At 46.2% G+C, this 13,368-nt stretch overlaps 1 protein-coding gene across 2 annotated transcripts in view; it reads right to left on the bottom strand.

Moving 5' to 3' along the window:
• ARHGEF2 (Rho/Rac guanine nucleotide exchange factor 2) overlaps positions 1 to 12,043 on the bottom strand; it is a 352,466-nt gene extending 340,423 nt beyond the window's left edge. For both annotated transcript variants that reach the window (XM_068252215.1, XM_068252218.1), the window contains exon 1: positions 11,791 to 12,043. The gene's annotated coding sequence lies outside the window, so the exon portion shown is untranslated. The remainder of the gene's footprint in view (positions 1 to 11,790) is intronic.
• Between the last annotated feature and the right edge of the window lie 1,325 nt (positions 12,044 to 13,368).

Here is a 13,368-nt window from a genome sequence, read left to right as displayed (position 1 = left end):
GAGATATCCAGATAGAACTATCCGGATGTCTCCCGGATCCAGATTTGAGCAGCTCTGATTATAAATCACTTATAACAATAACATGATACGTTCAGAACTCTGTACAATCAGGAAATCCAGCAATACAAATGTGGTTTGAGACCTCCCCAATACTGGTGCATGTTCACATGGTAACTTACATCAGAATAAGTAACACTAGGAGGAGGCCCCTGCCCTTGGAGCTTACAATCTATAAGTTGGAGACATATAAGGGGAGGAGACACAAGGATCAACATGGTTATTTTTATTTTTATAACACCAACATCTCCCGTAGCGCTGTACAGAGCACAGGCATGGTTCCTTCTCTCCTGCGAAGCGAAAGCCACCGTGGGGGTGACAATATGGGACCTGGGAGAGACGGCGTCACACAGCGCTGACCTGTATAAGGAAATGTGGGCGTATCACACTATAGGTGACCTTAGAAATCTCTTATCTCTCAGCCACGTAATAAAGGAGTTAGTTATGTAAAGCTGACAGAGCTGGTGGAAGAACACAGCGCAGGGTTCTGCTCACGTGTGCAGCACAGTGACATGGTGACCAACCTGCAGCACGGGGTCCCTACAAATCATAGGGGCCCCCAGAGGAACTTTGCTGGGGCCCCTACAGTTCCCACTCTTTCCCTTGCCCACCCCACAAGTGTGGACATCAGGCTCTTCACACCCATAATGAGTGTAGCCACAAAAACACCTGATCTGTAGGATGGACCCCTTTATCGGGGGGGGTGAAGTAGTAGTTGGGGTCCCCGGCGATCGAAGTGGCTGCTCCCCTGTAATTATGCCCCTAGTACCTGGTTTAAAGAGAACCAGAGACGAATGACCGGGTCCCGTCACTTCGGCCAGTCAGGGCCAGCCGACACAAGCGCAGTGCACTCCCTCCGTACTGCGCAAACGCATGCGTGAAGCAGGCGCCTGCGAGACGGAGGGAGTCCCTGTGGATGCGTACAACTGGCCGCATCCGGCGGAAGTGATGGGACCCGGTACCGGCGATAGAGGCAGCGGAGGCTGGCGGCGTGGGAGTGATTCATGCGGATGGGGCTGGAGGAAGTCCCAGGTATGTATAAAATCTTTTTCATTTTCTGTCTCTGGTCCTCTCTGGTTCCCTTTAAAGGACAGCTGAAGCGAGAGGGATATGGAGGCTGCCATATTTATTTCCTTAAAGAATAAGACCCTGTTCAGACTGTCAGCATCTGTAGAACGCGTATAAATTCAAAGAAACAAGTGAAAAACGCATGCGTTTTTCTTGCATTCAAATGCGTTTTCTATTGCGTTTTGCACACACACGTGACCCAGGAAATAGAAAAGAATTATGGGAACCGCAGAGGGAAACGTACGCTAAAAACGTAATAGTACGCGTTTTTGATACGCGTCCATAGACTTTCATTGTGTCCGTTTTTATGTGTGACGCACAGAACTGCATGCAGATATGCGGATGAGAAACGTATGCGTCTCATACGCATACATGTGAACAAGGCCATTAGAAAACATTAGTAGCCGTTTCTATGCGTAAAATCTTTCTGTATGCATTCTGTAAAAACGGCTAGGAACGCACATAGTCTAAAGGGGTCCTAACAGTTGCCTGGCAGGCATGCTCGTTTCAGGTGTGCGATTCAGACACCGCTGATGCTGAACGATTAGCTGGGCTGCCAGGCAACTGGTATTTTTTAAAAGGAAATAAATATGGCTCCCACCATATCTCTCTCACCTTGGGTTCCTTTCAGGAATCGATACAGAAAAATCGACTCCAACTCTGAGGGCCCATTCACACTTGAAAGGGCAAAACGCCGGCTTTGTGGGAGTGATTTTTTCACGTGACAGTGCAGCGATTTCTCCGAGATCGCGTTTAGCATTTTTAAAGCACTAAAACGCGGTCGCCGGAAAACCACCTGAAAATGGTGCAGGCTATGCGTTTGCATTTCGCGTATTTGGGCGATTTGCGGCGATTACCGCAAATCGCCCAAGTAACGGGCCCACAGGGTTTTATTACACTAGCACTTTCAAAAGCGTTAGTGTTTGGGCGTTTTGCCAAAATCGACGGCAAATCGCTCACTCTGACTCCTCAGTTTATGAAACCACAGACTCCAACTCCAGGTACCCAAAATTGCTCCGACTCCACAGCCCAGGTTACTGTTAACATCATTAGCAATTATATCACTACCAAAAGCCACTTGCTAGAGACCACTATTCTGTTACTAGACGGAACAGACCCCATTACAAATGTAGGCGGGAGGGCGAGCAAACACCCCCCCCCCCCCCTTCCTCCGGGGATGGCGATCGCGATCGCGATTTAAAGACAGTGTGTGGGGTACCTCTCCAAGCCAGTACTATTGGCAAACGTTGTTCTCTTGTATATACATGTTTTTAGTGATCCAATAAAGTTTATATTTTATAGTCTTTAAAATAGACATTCAGGTATTCGTAGGGCCTAGTCCAGTGGATTGTGTGACATTTTTTTTTCCATGATACCGACTATTTGGATAGTGTTAGGCCACGGCCCTCTCTCCTATTGTATCTTGGTACAATCAATCAATTTTGATTGGCAATACCTACGCAATCTGTATACATGTACCTGTAGTGATAATAACGTAATTAATAAAATTTCTTATTTTGTTTACAGTATTCATTTATAGATTATTTGGTCAGTGTTTGCCCAGTGTAACATCTTTCCTCTCCCTGATTTACATTCTGAAATGTATCACAGGTGGATATATCTTGAGTCCTGCTAGGCGATCTCTACAGAATGTTGTTTACTGAAGCGGATTACCCACGGCCAGATGCAGCCAGGGGTCTCCGCCAACGAACGGTCATTCCTCGATCCATTTGTCTGAATCTGCATGTGCTTTTTGTGCAGCCGTAAACGAACAATTGGGTAAACGATTGTTTATTGTGAAAAATTGTTCTGAAAAACTCGCTTCCTGGGTATGGGCCGTGAGTTCTTTACACAAAAGGGCATACTGTTTGTTTGGCAGTTGGAAAAAAACATTATTGTCCACAATGCAATGAGGTTAATATACAGGAAATTGTCAGGGCCATGGCAATGACATCACGCTATGGGAGGGGTTTCACCACAATATCAGCCATACAGACCCCCCTGATGATGTGTGCAAGAAAAGGTGAAGATTTCTCATGGGAAAGGGGGTATCAGCTACTGATTGGGATGAAGTTCAATCCTTGGTTAGGGCTTATTCACACTAGAGGCGCTTTTTCATTTTTTTCAAGCGCTGGCAATTTTTCAAAATCACCCTGAAAGCACTTTTCTATGCGCTAGCTCAGAGTGGGGCGTTCCGTCTGCTTTCAGATCTGAAAAGCACTGCATGGACCATTTTCAGGCCAATTCAGCCTCAATGGAAGGTATAGGAAAAACACAAAACACTCACAAAATCGCTTTGTGCAGCGATTGCGTTTTTAAGAATAAATACATTGTATTTATTATTTTCCGGGTCTAAGAGTTCACTTCCTGACTGACGTCAGGGAGTGAATTAAAACGCTCTGGCAAAGCGCTCTTAACAAAAATGCACTGCCCACCGTAGCGACAGGAAGCGCAAAAAAAAAAAATCATGTAAAAAAATACCTAACGCGAACGCTCACGCAATCGGAATACAATGTGAACAAGGCCTACGAGTTGCTTTTCGGACAGAGCAGAGAAAGGTGTTATTGCTTATCAACCTTCCTGTGCTGTCAGTGCAGACAGGAAGTGAAGAGAGTCTACCCAACAGAGACACAGACAGTAATAAAAAACAATCTTGGCAGTGTTTCCCGCCATTGACACTTCTAGCCAAAATTTTAAGGAGCCGATAAGATCTGTCTGGTTTCTTGAAGCGCCGTTTTTCTGCGAGAGGCGAGGGAGATAAGCCGGATTCTTATAGTAATAATCACTTTGATATTTGGCTCAGCTGTGTGGAGATCAAGCATAATTATCAGTTAATTAGAAAAATTCCTCCGCTGGGAAGAGAGAGAGCGCAGCGGGGGAGTCGGAGCCAGATACGCGGGACACGATTCAGTCCGGAACGGATCTGCCTTTGATTAGTGAGTGTAGAAAACGCCAAAGTGTGTTTCAGCAGGCCATGTTCAAACACGGCCTCAGGGCCCATTCACACTGCGGATCACAAAACGCAAGTGATTAGCGCTAGCGTTTTGCAGCAGTGATTTGCGCTGTAAAACACATTTTTGCTGTACATTTTCACGATTTTATGCAATCGCGATTAGCACTTTTTTAGCATTGCAATCGCTCATTAATCACAAAAAAGCACTGCATGCACCACATTTGCGTTTACCGTGAATCGCCGGCGATTGCGGCAGTGAGAACACTGGCATGTACTTTACATTACACTGGCGATTTTTAAAGTTTTAAAGCGCCAGCAATCGCTGGTGTTTCGGGAATTAGTGGTAAACGGCTGCTAATCGCCCAAGTGTAAAAGGGCCGTAAGAGACCAGTCCATCCAAAATGTAAACACTTCCTCTATAGGTGCCAATACATCTACTGATTTTTAAGGTCCGATCGACCATCCGATGAAAACAGTTGCCGCAACAAGCTTGCATGGTCAATAATTCGACCAGCTAGGGGCCGAAATTGGTTGAATGCATTGATTGAACATGGTAGAAAAATCTCATGTAGAATATAAAAAGAAAACAGAGAGCCCAATATAGTGTAGTATGTATAGGAAAGAGAGAAATGTGAATCGTAAGTATTTATACTTACAAACCAGGGTTACCGCTTAGGCAACCCCTGTTAAAGGGGAACTGAAGAGAGAGGTATATGGAAGCTGCCATGTTTATTTCCTTTTAAGCAATACCAGTTGCCTGGCAGCCCTGCTGATCCTCTGCCTCTAATACTAATAGCCATAGCCCCTGAACAAGCATGCAGCAGATATGGTGTTTCAGACTTTAAAGTCAGATCTGACAAGACTAGCTGCATGCTTGTTTCTGGTGTTATTCAGATACTACTGCAGAGAAATAGACCAGCAGGGCTGCCAGGCAGCTGGTATTGATTAAAAGGAAATAAATATGGCAGCCTCCGTATACCTCTTATTTCAGTTCCCCTATAACCTCCTTGGTGGTTGGGGTTGGCCGGTCCACCACCGCCTCCCGAACATTTTTAACAATTTTAGTGAATTTTATCCTTTTGGCGCCTCTGTTCATTTTAACGATAGAAAAATCTCGGTTTAAAGTGCTTGATTACATACGCAGCAGTAACGGCGTTCGACTCAGGCCCTTTTCACACTGCCACGTTTTCACTGCATTGCGTTACTAAATTTTAACAAAGGGTGACACTAAAGCAATGGAAGTCTTTGGGACTTTTCATACCGGATGCGGTGCGATAGAAGTGTCCAATTTGACGTGAAGTCAACAGCGCATTACGGGACAGCATCTGCGGTGACGCACGGTCCCCGGAAGTCATGTAAGTCAACGGTAACGCAGATATTTTAAAGTGGCGTTGCGGCACGCGTACCCCAATTTTATTGTGACGTGCATCCTGTTTGCAGAACATATTGCTTGCAATATGTATTTCCGCCAGGACAGGAAGTGCGCTGTAGAGAGCCAAGAATTATGCTGTGTGTGTCCCTTCTGAAAGACAATCCCCCTTCACTTCCTGCCCAAACAGGAAGTAGCTAAGTCTGTCCAACAGACACAACAGATCTCTATGGTAACTGGGATCAGCAGAGGCAGGAGTTTGTCGGGGCATAGCTATATTTGAAAGCTACTGCTTAATTAACTGATAGCTTCATAAATCAATCAAAGCTGTCAGTTAGTCATTAACTTTCAGATCTGCTGAGCCTTGTGCAAAGATCCGGTTCAGCCACTTTGGGAGCCCACACATTACTCGATTTTCGGCATTGATATCCGGGCGATTCGATTATAATGATCCAATCTGGCAGAAATGGATGTCGCGACATGGCCACCCGATGGAACGATTTCCAGCCAGTTTTCTGTCGATACAGCGCAGGGCGGTAACTGCATTTCCCAACGAACCACAGCCGGTCTTCCCTCAAGTGTATGTGTACCCCGGTCCCATGGTGAAGGCTGCATGCTCACCTGTCATGCAAGCACGAATCCTCACCTTCTCCTGTCCCCAGTGCCTTATTGAATTGTCACCGCAAGCGCCTGTACCACGCGACGCCACCCTAAGGCCTTGTTCACATTATAAATTGCCAGCGCTGTCGCAAGTGCTGGCGATTTATGGGGTGATTTTGAAAGAACATTTACATGCGCTTTCAGCTTAGAAAAGTGCTTTTCTAAGCGCTTTTGTGGAGAAATTTTTTTTTCACTTCCTGACGTCAATACAAAAATACAATGTATTTATTCATCAAAGCGCTTGGGAAATCGCAATACAAATCGCTTTTTCAAGCTCAGAAAATGGTATTTTAAAAAAATCCAAGCGCTCAAATGTGAACACTGTCATAGGAAATTATTACACATGCGCTTTTAGAGTGATTAAAAAAAAACCGCTCATAGTATAATCAAGCTCTTAGGGCCTGTTTCCACTGGAGCGGAAACCGCTTCGAATCCGCAGAGTTTCCCCGCAGGCAAATCGTACGGCGAAACTGCCACAGGAAACTATGGCGCGGCCGGCCGAATCGCTTACTCTAGCGATTCGGCCGGCACTGGCCACAGATTTCGCGCGGGAGGCTGCGAATCTCATAGCGGTGCATGGCGCGGCTTCTGGGATTCGCCTGCGATCCCGCACACCTGGAAGTTCCGCCGCGCGTCTCACTGACACGTGCGGCAACAAGTGGAAATGGGCCCTTAGACCTTGTAGGGAAAACCATTGTGTTCAGGAGACGGGAAGTAGGAGGGGAATCTCATCAATGGAGGCACAGACAGCGGTAATATCCTGATATTCAAACAAACCCACACTGTACAAATGCGCGTGCACACATACATACACACAAACACACTGTACAAAGAAACACACAGACACACTATACAAAAAAAACCCACATACGCTGTACACACACACACTGTGTAAACACAAGCACAATGTACAAACACACACACAGTACAAACTAACACACACTGTAAACACAAACAAACGTGCAAACTGGACAAATGCACATACGCTACAAACAAACACATACAGTAAACATATATATATATATATATACACACTGTACAAACACACACACAGTACAAACAATCCAGCACTGTAAAGACACACACACACTGTACAAACACACACTGGCCCATATTCAATTAACTATTCTAGGAGAGGATGTTTCATCTTCTCTTTAACCACTTCTTGCCAGCCCATTGGGGTCGGATAGAGGCCACGCATGCGTGCACATATGCACCCCTGCGGCACCTGCTGGTGTATTCCCATCCTCTCATTTTAAAATGTCAGGTTTGCAGTAACTAGTTATAATTATTTTTCATCGCTCTGCAATTGAAAAAGTACAAAAACGTAAAGGAAAAAGTGCTATCAAAATTATTCGAAGTTTTTCTTGCTTGCTGGTGGCTTAAAGGGAATGTCCGCGCAGGATATAAAAAGCAAACTGCACTTTCCTGGGGCTTCTTCCAGCTCCTGGTCGTTGATCGGTGCCCTCGCCGCAGCTCCTCTCCCTCTCGGTGTCCAGCGGTGAAGAAGCCGACCTCGCCAGGTCGGCTTCCGGGTCGGCTTCCTGTGCACTCCACGGCGCAGGTCACGTGGTGTAAGTGACGTCATCTAGACTCTACCGCGCAGGTGCAGTAGTTCTGCGCCTACGCAGTAGAGACCCGATGACATCCCTACACCACATGACCTGCGCCGTGGAGAGCACAGAAGCTGACCTGGAAGCCGACCTGGCGAGGTCGGCTTCTTCACCGCTGGACACCGAGAGGGAGAGGAGCTGCGGCGAGGGCACCGATCAACTACCAGGAGCTGGAAGAAGCCCCAGGAAAGTGCCGTTTGTTTTTATATCCTGCGCGAACCTACCTTCCACTTAAGGACCAGGGGATTTTGCTGTGATCGGTGCTGCAGGGGCTCTCCAGCCCACAGCACAGATCACTTTGCAGCCAGGGCGACCAGACTTCCCCCCCCTTTTTTCTCCACTAGGGGGATGTCCTGCTGGGGGGGGGGTCTGATCGCCACCGGCTATCTGCGTTTTGCGGAGGGCGGTTTCCACCCTCCCTCTCCTTACCTCCCTCTCCCTCACGCTGTGAAATGCGCAGGATGTGCAGGACGGAGATCCGTCCTGCGCCGCCTAGGATATGCTTCAGCTTATCAGATGCCGGTGATCCCCGGCCAATCAGAGGCTGGGAATCGCCGATCTGCTTTGCGGCGCTGCTGCGCAGCAGCGCCGTATGATGTAATCAGCGGGGATGTCTTTCTTGCGTGTTTACATTTCGCGTGCGAGCCGCGATCGGCGGCTCGCAGTCTGTTCACGGAGACACCCTCCGTGAACTGACATGGAAAGGCCGTTTCCATGTAATACCACTTACGACCTGCCGACGCCTATCGGCGTTAGACGGCCGTTAAGTGGTTTTTAAAGGACCACTATCATGAAAAAAAGTAGGCAGTTAAAATCTGACAGAACAGACAGGTCTTGGGCCAGTCCATCTCCTCATGGGCGATTCTGAGGGTTTTCTTTTTTTTTTTTTCAACAACATTTCCTGAACAGCAGTTTAAAGGAGAACTGTAGAGAGAAGTGTATGGAGGCTGCCATATTTATTTCCATTTCAGCTATAGCAGTTACCTGGCTATCCTGCTGATCCTCTGCCTCTAGTACTTTCAGCCGTAGACCCTGAACAAGCATGCTGGAGATCAGGTTTTTCTGAGAATTTTGACAGATATGACAAGACTAGCTGCATGCTTGTTTCTGGTGTTATTCAGACACTACTTCAGCCAAATAGACCAGCAGTGCTGCCAGGCAACTAGTATTGCTTAAAAGGAAATAAATATGGCAGCCTCCATATACCTCTCACTACAGTTCTGGCCCCATTTCCACTAGCGCAGAAACCGGGCTGAATCTGCAGAGTTTCCCTGCAGGCAAATCGCACAGAGAAACTCTGCCATAGGAAATAATGGCGGTGCCGGCCAAATCGCTTGCCCTAGCGATTCGGCCGACATTGCAGTTTCTGTGCGGGAGGCAGTGAATCCCATAGCCATGCATGGCACAACTTCTGTGATTCGTCTGCATACCCGCAGACCAGGAATTGAGAATCCCCCATGAGGAGATGGACTGGCCCAAAACCTGTTGGTTCTGTTAGATTTTAACTGCCTACTTTTTTCGTGATAGTGGTCCTTTTAAAGAAAAGACCAGAGAAAAAAAAAATCTACTTACCCGGGGCTTTCTCCAGCCCCTGGTAACCGTTCTGTGCCCTCGTTGCAGGTCCTCATCCAGCCAGTGGCCCGGGTCCCCTCCGATTCTTTCGCCACTTACATACCTGATATTTAACTCTTTCAGGCAGAGAAAGAAAAAAAGTAACACAGCATAGTTATTTGTGTGCTAGGCACTGTACATACACATGTCTATCTCATCATGTCACATGTCAGTTCGGGTATCCTTTAAAGCGGGCCTGAACTCAGAACTTCCTCTCTGCTCTAAAAGATAAGCAACAGCATAATAACCTTTAAAGAAAAACATTTCTTTGTTACAGCTGATACAAATCCTGCAATAAATCTGCTGTGTGTCTACTTCCTGCTTTCATAGAAGCAGACATAGGTGTTTACAAATTAGCTGCTCTGCCGAGATTCCTGAGCTGATACAGCTGAGAGATCAAATTACAGATGGGGGGTGGTGCTGCAGGCCAAACTCTCTAAATACATACAGGGTGCATTTCTCTGTGTTTTTCTTCTGTCCTGTGCAAGAGTTCAAATCCTTTTTAAATACACCGAAGCCAGCTGGGCCTTGTAGTGTTGCAGCAGATACAGAGTTTTGTGCAGCCGCAGATCGCCCCGTAATATGGGAAGACTAAACAAGACCTGGCATTACAAGAAGTAACGCTGTACAATGCGGGATAAAGTTGTGAAGGGCATGCTGAGACCTGCAGTTCAGCACAGGGCACAAAGACAACTGGCTGCTTTTGAAGAAGACAAAAACAAACCCATAAACATTACATACAAAAAATATACGTACAGACAGTAGATCCTACTCACCTGAGATGATCATTTGTGATCTCGGGTGAAGATCACACATTGGCTCAAGGTCTATACAGGCAGAACTAGCCTGAAGAGCTTACAATTAAGCACAGAGAGGCAAACCCATTGCTAGACCTCAGTACTTCCTATCAAACATACAAAATCACAGGGGCTACCAACATAGATCTAAAGATACCCATACATTAGTAGTTTTTCCTGTACAATCGACCATTCGGTTATTTTATCGGATTAGGGGAAGAAACGATTATGTTCCATTCTTCTTCATTAATGGACAATGGCCGATATCTGGTTGTATTGATTTATTTACTTGATTGGCCATTATGGACGGTTGATCATAAAGAAATCGGTTAATGTTCACCTGATTTTGATCAACACCGAATCGATTTTTGGTGTCAGAGCATGGAGGCACAGCATCGTTCAGATCGATTAGCGAAGGAGTAACAACCAGAATCTCGCTTGCAGTGTGTGGGCCGCTAGTCGATCAACTTTCACTCTACCGCACTGTAGTCAACCACTACCACACTCTACCACACTGTAGTCAACCTCTACCACACTGTAGTCAACAACTACCACACTCTACCACACTGTAGTCAAACACTACCACACTCTACCACACTGTAGTCAAACACTACCACACTCTATCACACTGTAGTCAAACACTACCACACTCTACCACACTGTAGTCAAACACTACCACACTCTACCACACTGTAGTCAAACACTACCACACTGTAGTCAACCACTACCACACTGTAGTCAACCACTACCACACTGTAGTCAAACACTACCACACTCTACCACACTGTAGTCAAACACTACCACACTCTACCACACTGTAGTCAAACACTACCACACTCTACCACACTGTAGTCAAACACTACCACACTGTAGTCAAACACTACCACACTGTAGTCAACCACTACCACACTGTAGTCAACCACTACCACACTGTAGTCAACCACTACCACACTGTAGTCAAAGTTGATCGCTTCATCGCTCGATGGAAAACCGAGTCATGCATGGGTACCTTACATGCTAGCCCCAAGAGCTTACACTCCAGTGACATAAAGGCTACATCCAGGCTGCAGCGGCGGCAATCTAACAGTCGGCAACTTCTCTGGTGGCTTTTCAAGTATAAAACAACCGCACAAGTGGTGCAAATTGCAAGAAAACTATCTGCAGTTACGGTGCGTACCCACCTTGTGATTTTTTCCAATGATTTTCCCGACAAACAGCGCTTTTTGAGCGATGAGTGGTCGTTCCAGCGATCTCACGAAATGGGTACAGACGCACGATCACGCGAATGTCGTTTAACGTCACACGGCGATAACGACTATCACAGCAGATCAGATCTTTAAGCCACATCCAGCCTGCGGCAGTCTGACAGTCGGCAACTTCTCTGGTGGCTATTCAAGTATAACACAATCCCACAATTGGTGCCAATTGCAAGAAAACTATCTGCAGTTACAAATCTGTAGCCCCAAAGCAACAATATTGGGGGGATGGCAATTCTCACAAATCAATTGAAAATGTTCTCACACAAACCAGCCAACAAAACCGTCACCAACTGGTAACCAAATGACACAAGAGGCAACCAAAAGAGCTTGCGATCGAACTGTCCAACGCCTAGATTTCGCCTTGTCCCCAGCACGGTTGGGATTTAACCCCTCAGGCACTCACCGGCTCCTCAGATTGTCATCCTGACTCTCTCGCAGGCTGTGTCACTTCTCAGTGACTGTCCTCAGATCGTCACCCTTCCCAGAGAATACAATCCCAAATTCTCTGAGTGGGATTAGGTCACCCGGCCTTACTCATCTTCCTGTTTTCCTGGCTCTCTCATTCGTCCTCTCGGAATATTTCTCCAAACTTTTTTTTATTTCCCTTTTATTAATTTGCCAACAGCTGCTTCCTCCAGTGCTGTGTCTCTGGCTGCTTCTCCTAATACTAAGCTAATGTCACTGCCTCTACCACCCCTCCCTCCCAGTGCAGCCAGGCTCTCTCCTCCTCCCTCTCAGGTTAGACTCAGCCCTTTGATAGGATCTCTTTGGAAGCCTTGATCCCTGCTGTGGAATGAGGGGGAGCCCATCAAAGGGAACAAAACAGCTGCTTACAGTTTTTTTTTCCTTTCTTTGCTTATAAACTTTTCTTTTTGTTTCAGGACTTTGCAGGTGCAGGAGGGATGGGGAGGGGTCAGTGTGAAGGGCCACCCCATCCACCGCTAAGACTGTAAATGCTGGATGCTAAGAAGGGTCACGGCTCTGAAATCCTTTTTGGAACGGCCCTGTTCAGACTGTCAGCGTTTGTAGAACACGTATAAATTCAAAGAAGCGCAAGTTGAAAAATGCATGCATTTTTCTTGCGTTTGAATGTGTTTTCTATTGCGTTTTGCACACACACGTGCCCCGGGGGGGGGGGGGATTTTTTATGGGAACCGCAGAGGGAAACGTACACTAAAACGCAATAGTACGCGTTTTTGATACGCGTCCATAGACTTTCACTGCGTCCGTTTCTGTGCAGCAATGCAGATGAGAAACGTATGCGTCTCATACGCATACATGTGAATGAGGCCACTGGAAAGCATTGATAGGCGTTTCTATGCGTATATTGTACCCGTACGCGTTCCCTCAAAACGTCTAGGAACGCACATAGTCTGAACAGGGCCTAAGGCTAGGTGCACACTTAGCAGAAACGCAAGCGTTGCAGAAAACCACTAATGGAAGTCTATGGGCTGCATGAAAAAGCGCATATAAAAAAATGCATATGCGTTTTTAATGCATGCGTTTTGAAAAACGCTGGTTTTGTTGCATTATATTAAAAAATGCATCAAAAACACACATAATGAAAATCAATGGGAACGCAATGGTATGCGTTTTTCATGCATTTCCATGCGTTCCCCCCCCCAAATTTTTATTTGTTTTTGTATTGTATTTCCGCTTCCTATTGTCTTCCTAGTAATTTGCATAAATGGAAATATAAAAACGCATGAAAAACACATACAAAACGCATATGTGTTTTGTATATGCAAACCGCAAACGTATTAAAACGCTTGAAAGACACATCTGCGGTAAAAAAAAACGCAAACGCACCAAAAAACACGGTAAAACGCACACAACATCAAATTAAATCATGACATAAAATGCAGCCTTTCATGATATGTTACATGTGCACCCAGCCTAAAGGGGAACCGAAGTGAGAGGTATATGGAGGCTGCCATATTGTTTATCTTTTAAGCCATACCAGTTGCCTGGCAGCTCTGTT

Source organism: Hyperolius riggenbachi, chromosome 9 (genome assembly GCF_040937935.1).
Source record: "Hyperolius riggenbachi isolate aHypRig1 chromosome 9, aHypRig1.pri, whole genome shotgun sequence".
In the NCBI taxonomy this organism is placed as follows: Eukaryota; Metazoa; Chordata; class Amphibia; order Anura; family Hyperoliidae; genus Hyperolius; species Hyperolius riggenbachi.
The sequence above is the reverse complement of the archived record's forward strand: the minus strand, read 5'-3'. Positions and strand labels throughout refer to the sequence as shown.